General features: G+C 31.1%; 1 non-coding gene across 1 annotated transcript; it reads left to right on the top strand.

Moving 5' to 3' along the window:
• Positions 1 to 1,939: 1,939 nt before the first annotated feature.
• Positions 1,940 to 2,047, top strand: LOC130811971 (small nucleolar RNA R71). Its single transcript, XR_009041581.1, has one exon. It is a non-coding gene; the product is annotated as a small nucleolar RNA R71 (small nucleolar RNA).
• The last annotated feature ends 12,743 nt before the right edge of the window (positions 2,048 to 14,790 follow it).

The following is a 14,790-nucleotide window of genomic DNA, read 5'->3' on the forward strand; positions in this document are numbered from 1 at the left end:
CATTATCCTGCTGCTCATCATCATCGTCCTCATCCTTTCAAGCATCTCAACTTTGCATATAGGCCGAACTAACCTCTGCACTCTCTTGCTCTTGCTATGACTAAGCTCTTCATTACAAAGAGCTTGTTCAATAGCATTAATTTCAGTCTTCCAAATGCTAGCATCACCTGTAGAAGATTCAAGACAAAGAACGGCCTCCAAAGGATCTTTCATAAAAGTTAGGGGCAAGTTATCATGACAAATCACATCAACTACATCAATAGCATAGCATTTTTCCTCAAGCATGGGACCTTTCAAAGCATTGCTCAAATTGAAAGTTACATTGTCATCCCCCACAGAAAGTGTAAGTCTACCATTTTTCACATCAATAACTGCTCCTGCCGTATGAAGGAAAGGTCTTCCTAAAATAATAGGAATTTGTCGATCTTCCTCCATATCAAGAACAACAAAATCAACAGGGATATAAAACTTACCTACCCTAACAGGGACGTCCTCTAAAATACCCAAAGGATATTTAACAGAACGGTCGGCCATTTGTAAAGTAATATTGGTGACTTTTACATCTCCCATTTTCAGTTTAGAACAGACAGAAGAAGGCATTACACTGACACTAGCTCCTAAATCACATAAAGCTTTATCAATAAACAGTGTCCCAATGTGACAGGGGATGGAGGAACTACCAGGATCTTTCAGTTTTGGAGGGGATTTATTTTGTAGCAAAGCACTACATTGTTCAGTAAAAGCAACCGTTTCCACCTCACTAAAAGCTCTTTTCCTAGTCAATATGTCCTTCATGAATTTAACATAAGCAGGCACTTGTGTGATTAATTCAGTAAAAGGAACTGTTACCTGCAAATTCTTAACCACCTCCAAGAACTTACCGAACTGCTTGTCAAGTTTGTTCTTCAATTGGCGGTTGGGGAAAGGAAGTGTGATGGGAGGCACTTGCAATGCCTCTTCTTTTGCTTTCTCTTTCTCGTGCACTGCCTCAGAAGGTGCTTCATCAATAACCACTTCAGGAATGCCCACTTCTTTCGAATTTGACTCTTCATTGCGAGGCATGGGTGGCTCATCATAACTCAACCCGCTCCTTGTAGTGATTGCATTGGCGGTCTCCTTGCCATGTGGTTGAGTGGGTTGGCCGGGCAATGCTCCTGCTTGTCTAGAGGAGCTAGATGCAGCTAATTGAGCGACTTGAGTTTTAAGTATTTTATTGTGAGTACCGAGTTGCTCAAGCTGTTTGGCCATTTGGGCCATCATGTTTTTCAATTCCCCCAATTCGGATTGGAGTTGTTGGTTCTGAAATTGCTGCTGTTGATGGCCTTGAGGAGGCCTTTGGAAACCGGGTGGTCCTTGATTGGACTGAAATTGCTGATGTTGCCCATATTTTTGTTTTGGTGCTTGTGGTGGAAAGTGTTGCTGTTGAGGATTTAACACATTGTTGCTGCGATATGACAAGTTAGGATGATTCCGAATTCCAGGATAGTAGCTATTGTTGTTGAAAGGAGGACGAGCTTGAAAAGCATTAACTTGCTCTGGCACTCCCATAGCTCCATTGGAATTAACAGAACACTCCATTAGAGAATGACCATGCATACCGCAATAATCACAAGCAACTCCACCTTGGCTAGAGGTAGCCATAGCATTGACGGGCATAGATGTACTAGCATTCATGCGCATCCCATCGATTTTCGCATTCAAAGCTGAGATTTGTGATGATAGAAGGGAATAAGTTTCAACTTCATGCTTCTGCTTCCTTGGTGCTTGAGCTCCGCGCCTAGATGAGCTATTCCATTGATTTTCAGCAAGAGTATCCAAGAGTGAAATAGCCTCAGAAGTTTGTTTGTTCATGAAAGAGCCACCAGCCGCACCATCTACCATCCTCTTAGTCTCATTATCAAGACCATTATAAAAAGATTGCATAAGAAATTCCTTCTCAATACCGTGATGAGGGCACATATATTGGTAATCTTTGAATCTCTCCCACGCATCATGAGAAGTCTCCCCCGCATCTTGTGAGAAACTATAGAGCTTAACTCTGTAGTCATGAGTCTTATAACCGGGATAATACTTCACTAGAAAAGCATCAGACAAGTGCGCCCAAGTAGTAATGGTGTTGGGAAGAGAGTTATACCAACGTTGAGCCTTGCCTGCCAAAGAGAAACGAAAGAGGTACAAGTAGAGCTCGTCGTCAGTCATCCCAGTAATCTTTTGTAGAGAAAATGCTTGAATGAATTTCTGCAGATGATCGACGGGTTCTTCATTGTCAAGACCATAGAACTGATTTCCCGTGATCATATTCATAACATGGGATTTGATGTCAAAGTTTCCAGCATTAGTAGTCGGCATCCTAATCCCTGCGGTAACATTGCTAGCCTTGGGCTGTGTAGACTGCCTAAGAGTTCTCTCGGGAGCCTAACCTGCCATGTCAAGAGATTGAGAGGCTTGTTGAGCTTGTTTACGAGCCTCCGCCCTCCTTTTCTTTGCACTTGCGTGTGTTCTACGAGCAGTTGCCTCAACCTCAGGATCAAAAAGCAAAGGTTGCTTGTTGGTACTCCTGGTCATGCACAAAAACACTAGAACAAACGTAAATACGCTCGAAGAACAGTTGTTCCTCGAGTGGGTTAGCAAAAGCAAATGCTAAATTCAAAAAGCAAAACTGTTGCCCCTCCCCGGCAACGGCGCCAATTTTTGATAGGTCGTTTTACTACCAAAAATAATTCCTAATTCACCTAACTAGTATAGTTGTGAAAGTAGGGTCGAACCACTGTGGAAGGACAAATAAAGTCACAATTTGAACCAAGTTCACTATTGCTAACGATCAAATGTTGGATTTTTGTTTATCTAAGTAGAACGCAAAAACAAGAGATGAATAAAATTCAATAATTAAAAACCTAGGGCTAAAAGGATTCACTATGCATCGATCATGATTCTTGAACAATAATTGGGATAGGAATGAATATAGGCGAAGGAAAATGTTGCTCTCGCAAACAAATTCGACAATCAAACAATAAAACAAGCTATCGCGATTAAAGCTTAATTGTTCAAAGAAGGAAATCGTTCACTCAAACTCGCAACTCTCGCTTATAGAATTGAGCGAATAAAACTTGCAAATTGGCCAAACATGCAATCAATATAAAACCCATCAATTGAATCGCCTAGACAAACCAAATTTAAATCCTAAAATCAAACAAGAATCATGACCTTTTGCATAGTTTCACCAAGCCCTAGAAATAAAACTACTCACTAAGCATATTAAAACTAACAAGAGATTCAACAATGAAATCCATGGAGAAAATCAAATTCAAATTAAATGTGGAAACAAACATTCAAAGATAACAACGATAAACAAGAACAAGAAATTAGAATTGAAACTAATACCTTCAATATAATTAAAATTACAATGTTCAAGTGTTGATTAACAATCACCCATGACAAGTAATGTGTTAAATCTTTTCAATACCGAACCCTAAAAAACAGAGGAAAAACTCTTTCAAAAATTCCTCTCCAAAGCTATTTATATCCCCTTAAAAGAGATCGGAGGATATGGGAAGTTACAAAAAGAAATAACTGCTTGACCCGGCCGAGTATGTGGAAACTCGGCCGGGTACGCAGCAAAGCATTTTAATCTTCAATGGAAGCCTGGCCGGGTATGTGGAGACCCGCCCGGGTATGAGAGTCTCACCCGGCCGGGTATGTGGAAACCCGCCCGGGTATGAGAGGCTCACTCGGCCGGGTATGTGGAAACCCGCCCGGGTATGAGAGGCTCACCCGGACGGGTATGTGGAAACCCGGCCGGGTGCGTGTGGCAACTTTCTCTTCCAAATAGCGTCTTCAAATTCTTCTAAGTATCAAGTGCAAACCCGGTCGGGTATGTGAAAACCCACCCGGGTATGAGAGGCTCACCCGGCCGGGTATGAGGAAACCCACCCGGGTATGAGACCTGGTCAGCACAAAAATGACCTTTGAGTAGCTTATGACCTTCCAACTTGCAAATCTCGCTCCAAGAGTCGATTCCTAGTATAATTAGAGCTTTGTACCTACAAAATAGATAAGAAACAAACACTCCAACCAAGCATAAAAACCAATAGAAAATTGAGCAAAATACGCGAGAAATGCTATGAAAATACAATGGGGGCATGGTAGAAAATAATATATAAAATACACACATCAGGTTTTACCCTTCTTGGAAACCCTAACAAGAAAACACAACACCAAATCTAAATCTAATTAGGTTCAGACAAATTTGAAGCCTAGAAAAGAAACAGAAACTCCTAATAATTTAGGACAACTTTGAAGTAAGAATATGAAGATATAAATCATATTATCTTTAGCTTTTGACTTATTTTTTTTAATAAACTTTAGTTAATAAATATTTTTTAATCAAACATGTATATTTTTTATTGGCTGATTCAAACAACTAGCTTAACGGCTAATAAATAAGCTGATCAAATTAGTCAATAACACGATGAGTAAGGCACATGCCACGTATTGTGAGTTATCACCAACAGACTCCGTATTGATAGGAAAATTCTTCAGAAAATAGCCATTTATACCCCAATTGAACAAATAAATCTTTTTCTTGGGCCAATTTCAGTAAACATAATGATTTTGGTGTCAAATAATTTCTGCTTCGGCCAACTACAAGTTAACTTATGTTTATTATTATGTGGGGTTTGGACTTTGGATGGAAAATGTTGTTTAGTGGCTTGTCATATGCTTCATATTATATTTTGTATTTTTTCATCAAAATACTTTTGAAAGTAGTATTAATAATTATAATATATTATCATATTTAACAATTAAATATAAATAGAGGAAATAATACCCAAAGTAGAGCCTATCTATCTAAGTCTCCCTTACTAAGAGTAGATATTGCCATATTGCATATCATATGGGTGTTTGGTAATAGGTAATTGGTTGCTTCAATTGACCTATTTGGCTAACAGGTAAGATTAGTTTTTTTAGCAGTTAAATTATCTATATAAGCAAGTTGTTAGGTAAATATTTCATAAAATTTATTGTTGGTTATGTGATTAAAGAAAAAGTGAGTCAAAAAGTAGTTGAGAAGCCAAAACTTAAAATGATGGGTCAAAAGACCATATTATAATCATTTGAAGGTTTAAAGTTCGCAAAAGTTTCTTGTACTTTTATCATATAAGGAAACATTTAAAAACTTGAGGGGGACTGTGGCCAATCCCGACAGGCGTCAACCCCTAACTTCACTTATGTACAAAAAACAAAATTTAAAAGAAAAGCTACCTAGAGAAACTTTTTTGTTTTCGGGTAAAAGTAAAGTTTTTCAATAGTTTAAAAGTCATTTACAGAATAAATATTAAAACTGTCACTCAATAACCTGATAATCAACGCAAAATTTGAGAAAAAAATCATTTATCAAACAATTACTTTAAATTTGAATGGTTTATATTAAATGCAAAATTTTGTCTCATAAAAGGAGAAGACATGCCACCAAACCAAGTAAGTAGTACACAACGTTCACTCTATGCCATTCATAGAAATTGTATGTATTTGTTCACTTGTAGTAAGGTGACATTAGCGATAGGTGTAGTCCTGGCCCCTGAATATGGGTCCAAAAACTTAAAACAATGATATTGGCTCCACACCATTTTTATACCAGTAGATCATTATTACTCCTCTGTCCCTACTAGCTGCCGAGCAGGTAACAAATTGTGAGGAAAAATAATACTATTAATTACAAACTTAAAGGGACAGAGAGTAATTCACATTGTAATGTCATAGTTATTATCTAGTTACTCACTCGAAAATAGGCTTCAAGTGGGGAAAGATAATGGACAATCTATACCCGTAATCCCTCCAGAAAGAGCCAGAGAAATGTGTTCAACTTCACCCCTAATATCCAATTTTACAATGGTATGATCAACACGTAACATAATGTTTTTATGGTGGTTGAAATTTTCATAAATCACAAAATTAACACGAGTATTCCAAACTAATCATAGTGATTTGATATTGAACCAAAGTTAGTCTAACAAAAATTGCATTAGGTTTTAAAATCAGGCTTTATCTCAGATTAAGCAAGTACCTCTTTTCCTTAGATTTATTTCTTATCTATCCATCATCAAATCTCAACCTACCCTATAATCAAAAAATTATATTAAGTTTGAGTTAATTTGAAACTCAATTGAAAATATAATGGTTAGCTTCTCAACCAAAACCATAGAAAATTGTATATAATTTTACTCAAATTTTTTTGATTTGAAATCAAAAAAAACATAAACAAATGAGTAACCAAACATAAATAAACCATCCCAATTTCTAAAATTTAAACAAATTGCATAACTAAAAAATAAAGACTTGAATTTCTTTCAGTTTTCATTTTAATGGAGTATATACTTAAATCAAGCACTCTTATTCGATACTAGAAGTAATAAATAATAAAAGTAAATGTAATCTAATGTAGTTCAATTTTGTTATGCATTACTCCATAAGTGAAGAAAACAAGTCCTTAAAATTGTATATGTGATTAAAGCTGCATCAATTTTTGTTTTTATATGATTGCCACTTTTTTTTATTGAAGTATATGTAAGAATAGTTACCTGTATAAATTAGCCTCTAATTTTAGAGTTTATATCTAATTTTTTGAGATTCGACAGATTTGAAATTAGATTTAAAAATAAATAGGTTTGAGTTTGGATCTGAGTCTAGGGACTTAAGACCCATATCTGATCCTGACCTTATCTCTTGCTTTAGACCCATTTAAAACTCATATCTTGTAAACCCATTCCAAAACCAATAGATTCGCTCTAGATCGACCTATTATACAACCTTAAAAAGTCAAATTAATTTTTAATTCGTTTGAAACCTATTTGTATATTTATTAGGACTTAATTATTTAAGACTTTTATACAACCTAGATCCATTTTTATAGTAATACATTTTTTAAATGTAAAAACATTTAAGTATAAACAATTAAACTAAAACCCATTTACGACAAGTGTAGGACCCTAGATTCACCATACCCGATGGGCATAGGTATGGGTCCACCTAAAAATAATACAAATAGGTTTGGATCTGGTAGGACCCGATCCAAATCCAGCCTATGATCATCTCTAATTAAATATGAGGGTGTTTGGCAAATGACTGATAGCTGATAGCTGATTATAGTAGATGATTTGACCATAAGATTTTATTAACTGGTTTGACCAGCTGATTTTGAACCCGCTGCTATAAGCAGCTTGTTCAAAAACAGCATATTCGTATCAATAAGCTGTTTCAACCAATTAATTCCCCAAACACTAGTATTAACTGGTTTGATCATCCAATCTTCTATTTATATCAAAATAAGCTAAAATTGATCAATAAATTAATTTTTCAAATGCCCCTATATAAAAATCGAACCCAAAATCTTAACCGAAATCCTCCACTAAAACAGGATCACGATCTGATTCTATGACTTTTAGCAACATGAATACTTTAATAAACTTTTATAGGATAAAATTGAATAAATGTTAATGAACTACTCCATGTGTTATGCACCTATATTTTGATTGGATCTAAAAATGAACGTATACAATGTAAAGATTTCATATCAATATCGTTATCTAAAGGCAACATAGTATATATAATAATAATAATAATAATAATAATAATAATAATGTATGACTTATAGGGACAAAAGTGAGGTGGGAAGACTAATCACCCAAATATAATAAAACTAAAAATTTCAGAAAACGGATGGGATAACAAAAGTTGAACCCAATTAATTTAAGGGCTAATATATAGTATAGTATAGTACTATGTAAATATGTATCTATGAATATTAATTGTATAGTTTAAATTTGATGTTATATCGAAATTTTATCGCTATATCACATTAATTGAAATAATTAACCTTTGATTTTATTTACATAATTATTATTTGGCTTTTGTTTGATTAAACAGCAAAAAAATATTTAAAAAGTAATTTTTAAGACAGTTGAAATGTTGTCTTACAAGCAAAAACCAAAAAGATACTATAAATAGTTTTTCATTGGTTTGTGACTTTGATTAATTTTCCTCTAACAAATAATCAACTATCAAGAATAATTTTGCAAAATATCTCCACGACAAGTACCTTATTAGTTAATACGTCAAATATTTTTAAGCTTTAACTGGACAAATCAGCCAACAAGTTCTTTAGACTAATAACCTTTTGCCAAACATATCCATAATATTTAAAGTTACAAATATTTTTTCTTAATTATAATTAATGTTATAATTAATCAAACTCACATCTAAAATGATGAATGACTCTTGACTTTGAGTGATTCCACATGGACATAATTGAACATGGCATATCATATGCTAAGGCTTAAGACTATGTCTCAAATGGTCCACACGGAATATTGGATGTATCAAACTACTTTATATCATATGCTCTTTCTCATGCATGTTGACTCGTTCAATCTTAAATCTATAATATCACATTTCAATACTTTGCTTTTCAATTATATGTATATCAAAATCTATTGGGTTTGTTATTTTTGTAATTTATATTTGAGATATGGACCCAAATCCATTTCAATAATTCATACCTTTTATAGTAAGGAATGTTCTACTATGTTGTAAACTTGTATCATGAAGTTTAACAATTTAAAACTAAGTGTTATTGATATAAACAAAGACTTACAAAAAACATATTTTCACATCCTTTATCTATTTGAATGAAAGGTGTTCAAGTGTAGCTCTTTTTTTTTTTTTACCGAGCTATACAATTGTGTTCAAATTTACCCTTATACTTTATGAACGAGCTTTAAAACTTTTTGACCAAATTCGTTGATAAGTAAATAGGTAACAAAAATATAAATCTTTTATTTTTTATTAGTTGTTGCAACTCTTCTTTTTATACTATAAAATGAATTCTTTTAATCTTTAATATCATTAGTTGTGTTTCGTAGAATAAAAAACACATGATATTGTAAAAGAGGCATATACGAAAGGTTATAAGCGTGTACAGCACTCTCGACTATATAAAATTTCAAAGATAAAGAGTTTTTATTGTAAATTATAAAATAATAGAAATATATAATATATGCTCAAATATATTAAGATAACGAGTAGTAAAAGATTTTGATATAAATACAACTATCAAACCTACTCGTTGGTTCAAACCTCATGTATACCAACATATTATATTCTTTGCTTGAATTGTAACCACCATCGGAAGTTAGGGGGTAATCACTAATCAATATCCAAAATGGCATATTATTTTTATAAGCTACGTGCTAGCCTAAGGTTAAAAGAAGGAATCACTATTGCTAGTCGATTCTCGATAGTGCAAATTTTTATTTGGTATAGCTACAGTTATGTGATATATAATAATGTTTTAACCGTTAGAGTATATAATATTTGTCGTGGTTTTAATTATTAATTTAAGCTTTTAATTGGTTAAATTGATTTTTTAATATAATACTCCCTCCGAATCAATTTAGTTGTCTCATTTCCTTAGTTGGCAAAGTCTTTTTAGTTGTCCTATTTCTATTTTTGTCAATCTTTTTTTACCTAAATATCCTTAGTTCACACACGTAATTACGAATATACCCCATATACCTTACTTACCCAACTACCCTTCACTACTTAGCCTTCACTATTTACCCTTTCTAATGGACCCCACACCATCCTTAATAACCGTGCCCAAGCAAATGGGACAACTAAATTAGTTCGAAGGGAGTATAAAAAATCAGCATGACAAGAGGTTATAAGTTCAAATCTTAACCATCCTTTATTTAAATTGAAATATTCAGCTATGCTTGTAGTCTTATTATTGGGTGTTAAAGATAACTCTTAAATGGCACATAATATAATCCAACATTAATATTGTATGAGTCGATGCAAGAGTCAAGACTCTAAAAGGCTATTAGTTAGATCATTATACTCCCATTGTGTACAACGTTGGTTACATTCATACCTTGCATAATTAGTAAAAGTAATTATGAGACATTTTAATTCATATTTGATAATTTATTTCTTGAAAGAACTTTATATTTAATAATTAAAATTAGAAACTAGAGTTAAACTTTGGAATGAGGTTTAATAATGTTTAACTTTATTATTTGAATAAGCAATAATTAAATTTTTTTTTTAATAGTTTTACAATCATCTATTAAATGTAATAAATAAAGAAAAATACCAAAAATAAAAAACGTAATCAACATTGTGAAAAATACGGAATAGTCAAGTTTGAATATTTAGTTAGTAGTCATTCAAAAAGTCCTTTACTTTACGTTGTTCAAAGACATAGTAACTACTCCTACTAATGACACAATTAAGTATTTAATTACCAAATCCAATGTAGCTTAAGTTCAATCATTTGAGATGCTTTTTGACAATGTATTAGCATCTATGATCTAACTTATGAGCATCTTCACTTAATTTTTTCTCTTCTAATACGGCACGTCTTACTAGATTATCCCTAATCCCTAATTAAAGGTTGATTATTATTATTAACTTAATCAAACCTAATCCTCACCTTTTCTTGTGGAACTAAACCTAACTTTATGAGAAAGCCTATATTCAAGATCGCAACATGACTAATTTCTAAATATTATTATTTCGTTTTACGATGTTGGTTACAACTTACTGTTGATTTTTTTGCACATTTTCAAGTATAATTCATGTTTTAATATGTATATATCGATAGATACATTTTATAAATAGTATCGAAAATATATATTAAGTTATATACATTGAAACGAATTTAATATGATCTCACATGAATACATATTAACTTTTTTATATCCATAAAAAATCAAATTAAAAATTTCTCGTTAAATGAATTATATATAACCAACAATATAAAATCAACAGTATAAAATAGAGGAGATACAACATGTATGATGTAGCAAGCAATAAGCATTCATACAAAAAGTAGCTTTGGAAAGGATGCTTAATGAATTTAATAATGATTAGGTGAAGATTGATGATCATATTTCAATGCTAATTATGATAAGAAGATTTTGAGAGAAAATAAAGGTAAAGGAGGGTAAAGGAGAAGGATAGTGTGGCATTGCAAAGAACAATTTGCCAAAGTTCAAGAACTTGGTTGACATAGACCCTAAAAGCCCATACTAATAATTAACAAAAGTAAAAATTAAGTCTTGTTTTAATGGGACTGTAAATTAAATAAAGGGTTGAGAAAGATATAATTACTCATTTCTTTTATGAAATTTGCTATATTTGTCTTTTGTATCTGTTTTATAGGCTTTTATTATATTCATGACTCATATTCTTTCTTTAATTTTTATCAATACATTTAAATTAATTGTTCATATTATCTACACATTTCGTTCATTCTCCGGAAATCACATTTTCTGCTCCTCTTATTCTTTTTATTGACTTAACTCAAATTTTATCATTCCACCAAAACCTAAATGATAGAGGGAATATCAATTTAGCAAAATTATTTGACAAGACAAAAAACCGAAGATATTTGAGTAAGATCTAAGATGGGATATTGATGTTTATAGTAAGTCTTTTCTCTTTTCTAAATTAATTGACAGATTCAGTTTTTTCTCTTTGTATCCAAATCTTTAGTCGATTTATTTGATTTTTTTTTTCTTGAAAATAATCAACAAACAATTCTAAAATAATAAAATAATAATATAGATTTTATGAGTGTGGTTTGTTTTGATTTTCAGTTAAGGTATTTGATTGTTGATTGTTGGTTATTTACTAATTTAGTTGGTTTATTTGATCATTTAGTAACATTGAATTTTTAACTATTAAGTCAACTGTTAGTGGAAACTAGAGATATTTAAAGATTTTAATGATTATTATTATTATTATTATTATTATTATTATTATTATTATTTTGAGAAAAACAAAGCTAATAACTTAATAAGCCTAAGAATAATGAAAAAAAATTTCACTTAAAAAATGGTCTTAATCTTGGTGTGATGTGTGAATTCAATTAAGTGCATGCCCCATCTTTGGTTATAAGTTCTGAAACAAAGAGAGAATCTCTCTTTTTTTGGGAAGGTACAATTTATCTTAAACTACACAATTTTCTTGCATTGCCCCTACTTTATTGCCTTGTATGATTTGGTTTGATCTAAGACTCTTGAATTTGGCTAATTAATTCACAGATTCTTTCAATAACTAACCTCAATTACAAGTTTGCTACTACTATTTAGAGCAACAGATCTTCATGCTTGTTGGCTAATTATCATAACAAATTCATAAGATAATCGCTTCTTGTCTCAGTGTTTTGAGTTTAATTGTCATTAAGTTTTTCTCTTCTTTCAATTTATTTTATAATTTTTTTTTTTTTTAAAAAAAGAAATTGATTGATCATTAATTTGTCCTTGCAATTTAAATAGTGGGAGAATTTAGCGTAGCACTATAAATAATTGCTAATGGTTTAATAATATAAAAATATATTTAATAAAGAAGTCAGTGTATAATATAGTGACAATTTAAGTATTTTTTTCGGTAATATAGGTAGCGAATTTTTAAAATGTTCAAAATTTTAACGTTTCAAAAAATCATAAGTAGTTGCATAATTTTGGGTTACTTATTAGGTTGACTTTAGGTTAATTTTGAGTTAAGTCAATCAGTATAACTTAAATTAGTTCATTTAATATTTTTTTTATAGTAATTAAAAATTTTGAATCATAAACTAAAAGTTGAAAACTGAGATCTAAAAATAAGATGTTATCAATGTTAAAAATCCTAAAATCGAAACTAAAAACTCTATACGAATTGAGTGGATTGAAATCGGATTGACATGATCTGCTATAGATTAAGTCGAGCTTTTGATTTTCAAACCAATTAAGTAATTAACTATTTCTTCAATGCCATAAAATTTGTTCTACTTTTTTTTAGTTCCATTAAATTTGGCTCAATGTATTTTAAGTCATGATCCACATTCTTTCTTGGATTCTAAATGTGAACCATTTACGTAATCTCATTTTTTATCTCATTCTCACATTTCTCTTATTATCCCTTATATGAAATACTATATTTATTAGAAAAATTTGTAAATAATACTCTCAAATATTGCCTATTGCCCAAAATACCCACCAATAAGTATTTAACTTTATATAATTCTAAGTATACGAATACTTAACCTTGAACATTATGCACGTTATTTTCAACAGGTTGTTTTAGGTATTTAAAGTCAATAAGCAATACTTGAAAAATGCATAGGACAACGCCTGTTTGATAATCGATATTAAACAATAGTTAGAAACGATTTTAAAATAAATTTTCATGATATGTATTATGTCGTCATACCCATGGTAATGAAACATTAATCATAAATTCAAATAGTAACGCATTGTAATGAATTTTGTGAAGAAAATGAAAATGTTGAGGGAGGATAAAAATGACCACTAACGTTGTCAAGCGATATTTTAACCAAAATTATATTAATTTTCTATTACTATTGTGATATATTATGTTAATTTTTCATTATTATTTCTACCATTAAATACTGACAACCAAATCAAATCAAAGTAGATTTAGGAGAAGCAGTAGGAGTAACAGTATCTGCATTTCCGTTCTCGTGTTTATCATTAAAAATGTAGTCAGCCTATGAAGATGGGCTTGCAGTCTTTTTAGCTCTTTCTTAGAGTTATTCACACTTTTTTACATTCATTTACTATCTGACACTACCACAGTTCTTACAATAACCCTTTTTAGGGGGAACACAACTAATACTCCTTTTTACTATTTACACCTCAATATTTACTCTTTAACTTTTAATATTTTCTCCATCAATTTTTAATTATAAAACTTATTAAAATTAACAAAAATTATGAGGTAATACTACTCATAAGTATTACGCTTTCTATATCTTTGAATTTGCACCTTAAAACATAAAAAAATTCTTATACATTTAAATTTTAAGGTGCAAACTCAAGAAAATAAAAGATATATATGAATTTTTTTTTTATTCTAAAAACTTTTTCTAATTTGTGAAATTTTTATCAAGAATTTGCAATGTTACCGCTACAAGTAATACCTCCATTCCGAAATACTTACAATTGATAAAAACAGAATATAGTTTGATAAATTCTTTGAAGATCATATGCAATTTTAAAATTAATAATATTTTTCTAACAATTTTATATCTTTAAACACTTAATTTGATATTAAGAACACTGATATTCTTAGACCGTATACTGATAAATATATTAAACATGCTTAAAACCTGTAATGTGACGGACGTATAGCCACATATAGTAAAGATAGAGTATTTAGGAAAGCTTAGTCATTTTTGTGTTAGTTTAAGTAGTGATGAGTAAGAGTAGTTTAGGGCAACTTAAAAAAGATTTAGCTTAGTTGACACTATAATTTGGTTAAAAAATTGGTTCTTCCCTATAATTTGTAACTGACTTATACACACTACTATCTTGCAATCTGCAGTGATGTGAACTGACATTGCAGTTGTCATCCCAATCAACGGCTGTGATCACTCGTGTACTGGGGCCTGGGCATGCACCTAACCTTAGGTACCTTTTTTTGTTGGGAACATATAACTAATGTCTTATCATCTTCATCATCAAACAATAATTTTACTCTTCTTAACTTCAACTTATTAATCTCATCATCCAATTTATAAATTTAAATTCATATCAATTTAATTAATAATTTATGTGTTCTGTAATACTTTCTACGTTATGTTGATTGATATTAATCTTTTAAACTTATTTATATATTGCGACTAACGTGTAAGAAAAATATAGTCAAGTAGAATCTTGTTTAAATTGTTTAATTGCATACTTTCGTAATATTAACTTTTTATGATTTTTAGATGTACTTAAAATA

Source organism: Amaranthus tricolor, chromosome 4 (genome assembly GCF_026212465.1).
Source record: "Amaranthus tricolor cultivar Red isolate AtriRed21 chromosome 4, ASM2621246v1, whole genome shotgun sequence".
NCBI classification, from domain to species: domain Eukaryota; kingdom Viridiplantae; phylum Streptophyta; class Magnoliopsida; order Caryophyllales; family Amaranthaceae; genus Amaranthus; species Amaranthus tricolor.